Here is an 8588-nt window from a genome sequence, read left to right on the forward strand (position 1 = left end):
TAAAGGTGTGCGTCACCACACCCAGCACACTGTATAGTTTTGTTTTTTTAAAGAAAGGAAGGAAAAAAAATATATAATTAAGGTTTGTTTATTTTATGTGAGTACAGTGATGCTGTCTTTAGACACACCCGAAGAAGGCATTGGATCCCATTACAGATGGTTGTGGGCCACCATGTGGTTGCTGGGAATTGAACTCAGGACCTCTGGAAGAGCAGTCAGTGCTCTTAACCACTGAGCCGTCTCTCCAGCCCTCATTGTTTTTTTAAGTGGAAGAAGGGTGTCTGTGGCTGTCCCAGCTGTGCTGTGCTGATCAGCTCTGAGATCACTTTGGAAGGCACTTGGAACCCTGGCAATGGGCAACAGCACCCTAGGGGCCTGCTGACTGAGGCCCAGAGGGCCTGGGCTAACCTGGGGCACAGCACAGCAGACAGAGGTCTGCCTTGACTTTTCTGTTGGCAATAAGGCCTGTGTCGTCAGGCTTCTGTAGGAGAACACGTTAAAAAGCACACGTGCAAGCACACCACCTCGGCCAGCTAAAGCACGGGTCCATGGCTTCATCTCTTTTCAGAGACCCTGTCTCAAAAATAAAGGGCTGGAAAGACAGTTCAGTGGTTAAATAGCACTTGCTCTTCCATGGACCTCGGTTCAGTTCCCACATCCGCATCTAGTGGCTCGCAACTGTCATTCCATTTCTGGGGGATGTGATGCCTTCTGGCCTCTGAGCACTTTCCTCTTGTATACCTACTCTCCCACGCTACAAATGTACATGATTACAAGTCTACATGAATTCTTACATCTATATGTAGACTTTGGGAAAGGATCTCTGCCTAGGCCAGCATGGCTTTTGCAGTGATCTTCCTGCTTCAGCCTCTCAAATGCTGAGATTACGGCTCCATGCCACCAGGCCTGGATGGATGTTTCCTGCTCAGCAGTTAAGAGCACTGGATATTCTTACAGAGGACCCATGTTTTATTCCCACCACACATATGATACACATCTACATGTGATAGTTCTACTATGCGATAGTTCACAACTATCTACAACTCCAAGCCCAGGAGATCCAATATGCTCTTTGGGCCTCTGTGGACACTTGGCACATACATGATGTACACACATGGTGTACAAGTATACATGAAGGCAAAACATTAATTTTTGTTTGTTTCTTTTTTTTTTTTTTTTTTTTGAGACAGGGTTTCTCTGTAGCCCTGGCTGTCCTGGAACTTGCTCTGTAAACCAGGCTGGCCTCGAACTCAGATCTACCTGCCTCTGCCTCCCCAGTGCTGAGGTCAAAGGCACAAGCACTGGTCAGCTCATTAAGTTTTCTGTTCTTGCTAGGCTCGGTGGTGCGCACCTGTAATCTGAGTACCCGGGAGGCCAGGGCAGGAGGGATCACTGGAAGTCCAAGGCCAGCTTGGTCTACACAGTGAATTCCAGGCCCCCAGCGGAGTAGAGAGATCATTTCTCAACAAAATCTTAAGGATGATCGTTTATCCCATTCCATACTTACCAGAAATTGAAGGAAAAGTGATGTTTGAAAGGAAATGTCTTGGCTGCAAGTTGGGGTCCTCTTCCCAAGCAAGTGCAAGGATTATTCAGCTGACCCGTTCCTGTGACTGTATTCCTGAGAAGCTGCCAGTGCAGGGATGCGCTGGCCTCCTGCTGGTCTGGTGCCTGGCTTCTTACTGCCATCTTCTGGCCACAGTGTGGAACTGAGATCCTCCTGAAATCAAGAGGATTTATCTGTTCCCCCAACGTATTTGAGTCCTCCTGTACCCATATTAGGACTACAGCTATCTAACTCCAGCTTCTGGAGATGTGAGGGCTCTGGTCTCTGTGAGCACCCGGTGCAGACACATCTACGCATAATTGAAAATCTAATGGACTGTAGTGCTGAAGCTAAGCTCTCACATCTGGGTTGAGCGTGAGCTACGTTTAAAGACAGAAAATGATAGTGGAGCAGCGAGTGGCTAGTAGGAGAACCATTGTAGGTGTTCCCGACAGTGCTGGCGATTGCTAAGTGTTGAAAGGGTGGGAGTTTTCCAGAGGCCAGTCGCCCGCAAGACAGGCCACGGTTCTTAGAGCCTGCAGTACTTACTATGGCTGTCGGGGTCAGGGAAGCTGACACCCTGCCCTCACCTCAGGCTTGTGATTTGGTAGGTCAGTGGTGCCAGGTTACCTTGCTGCCACAGTGAGCATTTGCATCAGGAGGATTGGGACCTCTCTTATGGAGCCTTGTTCACCCCAGGCTTGATAACTGACTCCCTAGACACAAGGCCCAAACCCTGGGTCACAGAGTGACCAGAGCCCTGCAATGGTAGGAGACCTGGATTCCAATTCCACTCCCCTGGGACAGCATTCTGGCACACAGCAGGGGCCATTCTTGTTGGCTGTTACATCTTAAGTTGGCATCTGGAAAGACATAATGGGATATAACAGGAAGTACTGGGTTGGCCCAGGTCCAGGCAGGGCTTTGATGCCATATGCCAGGAATGAGCAGGTTGTCCAGAGCCCTACTTGACAGATGGCGGGCATTAGGGAAGCCAGTGGGTGGCATGTGAATTAGAGCTGTCATCAGTCCAGATCTCAATGTTTCTGAGATGGAGCGGCTGTCACCAGCCTCGAGCTTGATGGGGCAAGGGCAGGCAGCTGGGATGCTGGGAGACTGCAGCTGAAGGAGGGATGGCACCTAGGCACCGCACCTTAGGAGGAAGGTGGCTTCGAGAAGGGGATGCTGGGAAATAACGACCCAGGCTGCTCTTCTCACTGGCCAGACTTTCAATTTTTCTCTTTCAATTTTTTTCTGTAAGCCCCAGGGTAAGAAAGTCTTCCTGACATCGAGGTGAGCTCTGCAATACTGAGCAGGGTGGGCAGCACATGGAAGGGCAAATGGTACAACAACCTGAGCACCTACTATGCTCCCTCTCACACCCACTCATAAGTGTCTAGCAGGATTTCTGTACAAGGTCATGGTTCCTGCCATAGCAAGAATTGGCTCCAAACATCCTTGCTTCCAGGACCCTCCTTCCCCCCCCCCCCGGCTCTTGGGAGGAGCCACACATTGTACCAGAACCGGAGAAATTTCAGCTTTCAGGCTGAGATCCCAGGCTGGGGTCCAAGTGCAACACCAAGCTTCAGGCTATGGAAGATAAGTTCTCAGTCTATAGCTTCATCAAAGAATTCAGTCAGATCAAGACATAGGCCACTCCAGAGATGCAAAAGCCAGCATACCTGCATGCCTCCCACCCACGGAGGTCCATGTCCCATGCAGAGTGACACTTCCTCCCAGTCCAGCCCAAGTTCCTCTTTGTGTTTGAATGTAATGGTACATGTATGTGGGCATGTGGGCTTGGGTCACACAGAAACTCTGCCTATGGAGGTAGGGTACTGGGTTCGAAAGCACCATGGACTCAGAGCATAAAACTTGGGATTTCACTCTGCAGTGGCCACAGAGAGAGAACAGACTTCTCACTCTCTGCTTCCTCTCATATAATTCATTTCCTAACTACTCACCAGAGAAGTCACCTTAGGAAAGCTGTTGGATGGGCGGTGCCCTGCTGACCATGCCCAGAGGCCAGGCCTGCTGGGGGATCCACTCCACACAGGGTTCTTGGAAGATAAGGGGAAGGGGAAGGGAGGAGAGTAGAAGCTGTAAGGTCCACCCTGTCCCCTCCTGGGGTGGAAGATGGTGATGGAAGGGCAGAAACTGGGAGGCTGAGGACCTGGGTCCTTGGTGGGACTCAGTGTCCCCATAACAAACTACATAGGGGACCCTTCTGCCATTAGGGCCTCTCTATCATAAGCTCTCTCTGCCTCCTCTCTCTATGCCTTTCCCTCTCCCTCTTCCTCAGCCTCCCCACCTCTCTTCATATTTAACTCCACCTGATCTTTTTGTTCCACAGTAATCAGGTGAAGTTTGTTGGGGGGGGGGGCGTTGGGGTTGGTTGATTGGTTATTGATTGGATTTTTGAGGCAGGGTTTCTCTCTGTAGACCTGGATGTCCTGAAGTTGTTCTGTACACCAGGCTGGCCTCGAACTCAGAGATCTCTCTGCCTCTGCTGGGACTAAAGGTGCACACCCCACCATTTTTTAAAATCACTGTTTGCTGATCAAGAACAGGCCTCTGGGCAGCACCTGAACCCGCCTGCCCATAGTGTGATATGCCAGGAACTACGCCCACCTCATCAGTAAGGGTAACCCCAAGGAACAACTGTTGTGACAAGAATAATCACTGTTTTATGTTGAGCTCTACACAACTGAAAAACCTGTGACCAGTGATCAGGGTCACATCTGCAAACCTGGCCACTGACCTCACACTTGGGAAGGCCCTGTCCACCCTGTCTCCAGTCACCTGTTTCTAGAAAATAATCGGCTTCCTGGAAGCATTGTCCTCTCACTGGCCATTTAGTGACCAGTTAGCTCATCATTTAATATAATTCTTTGTCACGCATCACCTTGGCCCTTGCCTGGTTGGCTCTGTCGGGCTCTAGGCAGAACATGTCACAGTGTGTCACAGTGCACCTGTGTGTGGTCAGAGGAAAACTCAAGGGAATCAGTTCTCTTCTACCATGTGGGTCCTAGAGCTCAAAAAGGGACACAGCATCTTGCTTTCTATTAAATGACTTCCTAAGTGGGACTTTTTTGTACAATGTCAAGGCAGCTCAATAAAATGGTTGGTTTTTATTCACTTGTACAACTCTGCTATTGACTCTGGGCCCAGCCAACAACACAACTGTATGCTGACCCAAGCAAACTCACACAGCCTTTCCAGCACAGACAGCCCAAGGGCAGCAGAGGTCTTAGACCACAGTTACCCAAGTCTCATCATTTAATGTGGGGGGGGGAATATTTGCTAAATGTCAGCAACCCAGAGACCTCTGCCCTCATGATGTCCTTCTCAGAGTCTAAATGGCCAAGAAAAGTCCCAGGTAAGATAATTGTTATGCTGTTCTTGTTGGATTTCTCAGGCTCTAATAAACACAATGACCAAAAGCAACTTGGGGAAGAAAACATTTGGCTTACAGATCACAGCCTTTCACCAGGGAAGCCAAAATAAGAACTGAAGCAGAGGTCTTGGAGGAACAATAGCGTGGGCTTACTCACCCTGCTTTCTTATACCACCCAGAAATACTTCCCTAGGCATAGGGAATGGAGTTGGGGTAGCACCACCCACAGTGGGCTGGGCCCTTCCACATCAATCATTAATCAAGAAAATGCTTTACAGTCTTGCCTCAGGCCAGCCTGATGGAGGCATGTTTCCCCCCCAGTGGAGGCTCTCTCTTCTCAACTAACCCCAGCTTCATCAAGTTGACAAAAATCTAACCAAGATAGTAGCTAATGGCAAGTACCAGTTCTGGGTCCCTCAAATCCAGAAGGATTCACACCACCCATTTTGCTGTATTTTGTTTGCTTATTTGTTTCCAGACAAGGTTTCTCTGTATAGCCCTGGCTGTCCTGGCACTCCCTTTGTAGACCAGGCTGGACTTGAACTCTGAGATCTCCCTCCCTCTGACACCTGAGTTCTTGGATGAAAGGTGTGCACCATAACAACAAATTTACTTTGCCTCCCCCCCCTTTGTTTTAAATCGACTATTGATGTCAGTTCTAATATCTTCAGTTCTTTAATCAACTGCTCTGTCCCAAGACTAATAGTTTTAAATAGGTCTAATTTCTTCTTCCCCCTGCTGTTGCCATTAGTACTGAATTACTGGTGCATAGTCTTCCTGTGGAAAAAGCACACCACACCATGTCTTCATAAAGAGTGGGGTGTGTGCTGTTTGCTAACACAGCATTCTGCAGTGCAGACCTGGGAATCAGGCAGACAAACCCAGGATTTCAGACTGCCATCTGTTGGAGAATTTCTTGGCAGCAGAAGCATGTTTCTGGGTGGCAGTAAAGCCAGTGGATCCCTAAAATGTATGTGAGCAGAAGGGAGCTTATGGCGTGTAGACAAAAGCAACTTAAGCAAATGCCTGCTCTTCTCAAGCTAATAGCAAAGATGTTGGGAGTATCCCTGCACTTGTGTTGCCAGGTGTGGGTGACGGAACTTAGCTTATCATTCTGATGGGTCAGCTTCACTATAGTGCAAAGTGAAACAATGGGAGCAGACCTGCCAGGATTATTTAGAAGTACCTAAGGTTGTTATGGCTGCAGTCAGGTCAAGTTGAATCCCGTCACTGAGAAATGTTAATAGTCTAGTCTAGTCTAGTCTAGTCTAGTCTAGTCAAAGTGTTCATCTATATCCCAATTCACAGGAAACCAATGGTCAGAAAAATCAGGAAAATTTGTTTTGTTTTCAAGATAGTTTCTCTGTGTCGTCCTGGCTGTCCTGGAACTTGCTGTGTAGACACTGGCCTCAAACTCACAGAGGTCTGCCTGTCTCTGCTTCCTGAGTGCTGGGGTTAAAGGTACCACAATCCACAGCAGGAAATTTAAATGAACTATTACTGCAAAATTTGTCATCAAGGAGGTGGAGCAGGTGACATCTCAGCTGCTCAGAGGGTAAGGGCACTTGCAACTGACCCTCATGACTTGAGTTCGGTCCCCAGGACCCAGGAGGAAGAGGAGGGAAACCAGCCCCCCAAAGATGTTCTCTGACTTCCACAGGTGTGCCAGGGCAAAAATTAATTTAAAATATTTTTAATGGAATTGGAGAGAAGAATCATGGATTAAGAGGACACACTATTGTTCTATGGGGTTTGAGTTCCTCTGCCTGTAAAGCTTACAACCACCTCTAACTACAGCTCCTGGGGATCTCTGTGTGATATGCCTCAGCCCCTGGGCTCCAGGGCACCTAGTGTCACATCCACACGACAGCCCCCAGGATATGCCACCTCAACATCTGCCACCCCCAGCATCTGCCACCCCCAACATCTGCTATCTCCTAGCATATGCTACCCCTCCGTATACATATGTAAAATATTTTTATAGATTTTTTTGTTGCTGTTTGACAAAAGACAATCTGGTCATGGTGACTCTCGGCTATAACCTCAGCATTCAGGTGGCTGAAGTAGGAGAACTCTTGTGCTCATCAATGAATTGGGCTACATAGTGAGCTCTGTCTTAAAGGAACACTCCTACCAAACCATCCTCAAAGCAATTCAAACCAGCTAACCAACCAATCAAAATCCAGGTAGACAATGCAACTGAAATAAGGTTCTGTGCTCATTAGTCATGCAATGGGAGCTGCCCACCAGTAAACCCCATGTTAGCAACAAGGCAAAACAGGGACCTTCAAATGTTCTTTTGTGCTTCAGCTAAAACTAGAAAAAAGTAAACAGAAGGTTTTTTTTTGTCTAGCTTTATGCCCTTTGAACTTGTGTTCCTGGATCTCTCCCAGGATTACAAATCCAAGTGTGCAGTCTGTGATTCCTGGAGTAGGACTTCAAATTGAGCATGCTCAAGAAGTGCCTGACCCTTAAGCACCTTCCCATAGGAATGTGTACAGGATCCCAGAATAAATCCTCCCTGTCCCTTTCTTTGACAAGGGCACTTTTCTTCCATGCCCTTTTGTTTTGGCTTTGCACTCACCAGGACATGAACCAGCTGTGTTCATGCACACTGACTGATACTCTGTGACAGTTTGTCCCAGAAGGCAGGCAGCCGCTAAGTCACTGATGAATGGGTAGTGCATAGAGTGGGCACACGTTGAACAAAGGGGTGATCCATGCCCTGGATGGGAAGGGGGGAGATTTCTTCACACTGCTCAGAATGATGTGGGTGGAGGCTCATGTTCAGGGTCAGCCTGACTACATTTGGGATCTCCCAGGAGAAGCACCATGGGGACTCCATTGAGATGGACTGTCTCCTCTTACACCAGTGAGCCCAAATAAACTGTCCCTTAAGTTGCTTTTATCAGATACTTAACTGTCACAGCAATGAGAAAGTCACCAGTGTAGTATACTTTATTTGTTTATTTTGGCATTTTGGGGATAGGGTTTTGTCCTAGAACTTACTGTGTAGACCAGCCATGTCCCTGTCTCTGTTTCCTGTTCTGTTGTTGAGAAAAGCCCTCTACATAACTCTGGCTTGTCTAGAAATCACTATGTCGACCAGAATAGCCTTGATCTCAGCTCCACCTGCTTCTACCTCCTGAATGCTGAAATTAAAGGTGTGCAACACTACACCCACCAGGTTAAAGATGTATTTTTATTTTATATATGAGTGTTTTTGCCTGCATCCACATCTGTGCAATGCATCTATGTAGTACCCACAGAGGCCAGAAGAGGGCATTGGGTTGGATTCTTAGAAACTGGAGGCTCCAGCATAAAAACTGTAAAACTTACATTGTGAATAGGTGTGTATAAATGGATCAAACATAGCCTTTTGGGCATGTTAGGCAAGCACTTTGATATATATATATATATATATATATATATATATCTCCTCAGCCTATTTTCAGAATTACCTATTTAATATTTTCAGATGGTTTGCCATGGCCAACTGAAATAACAGGAGGAAAGAAGACTACAGTTTAGTCTTAATTGCATTGGGAGCAGATCCAGATTTGTCTCAAAGTGTTTTTTGTTGGAGACCAGGTTGAGAAAACCCAGGCATCTTACATCCCAGGCATCTCACAGCCCAGGCATTTT

Source organism: Mus pahari, chromosome 10, assembly GCF_900095145.1.
Source record: "Mus pahari chromosome 10, PAHARI_EIJ_v1.1, whole genome shotgun sequence".
NCBI classification, from domain to species: domain Eukaryota; kingdom Metazoa; phylum Chordata; class Mammalia; order Rodentia; family Muridae; genus Mus; species Mus pahari.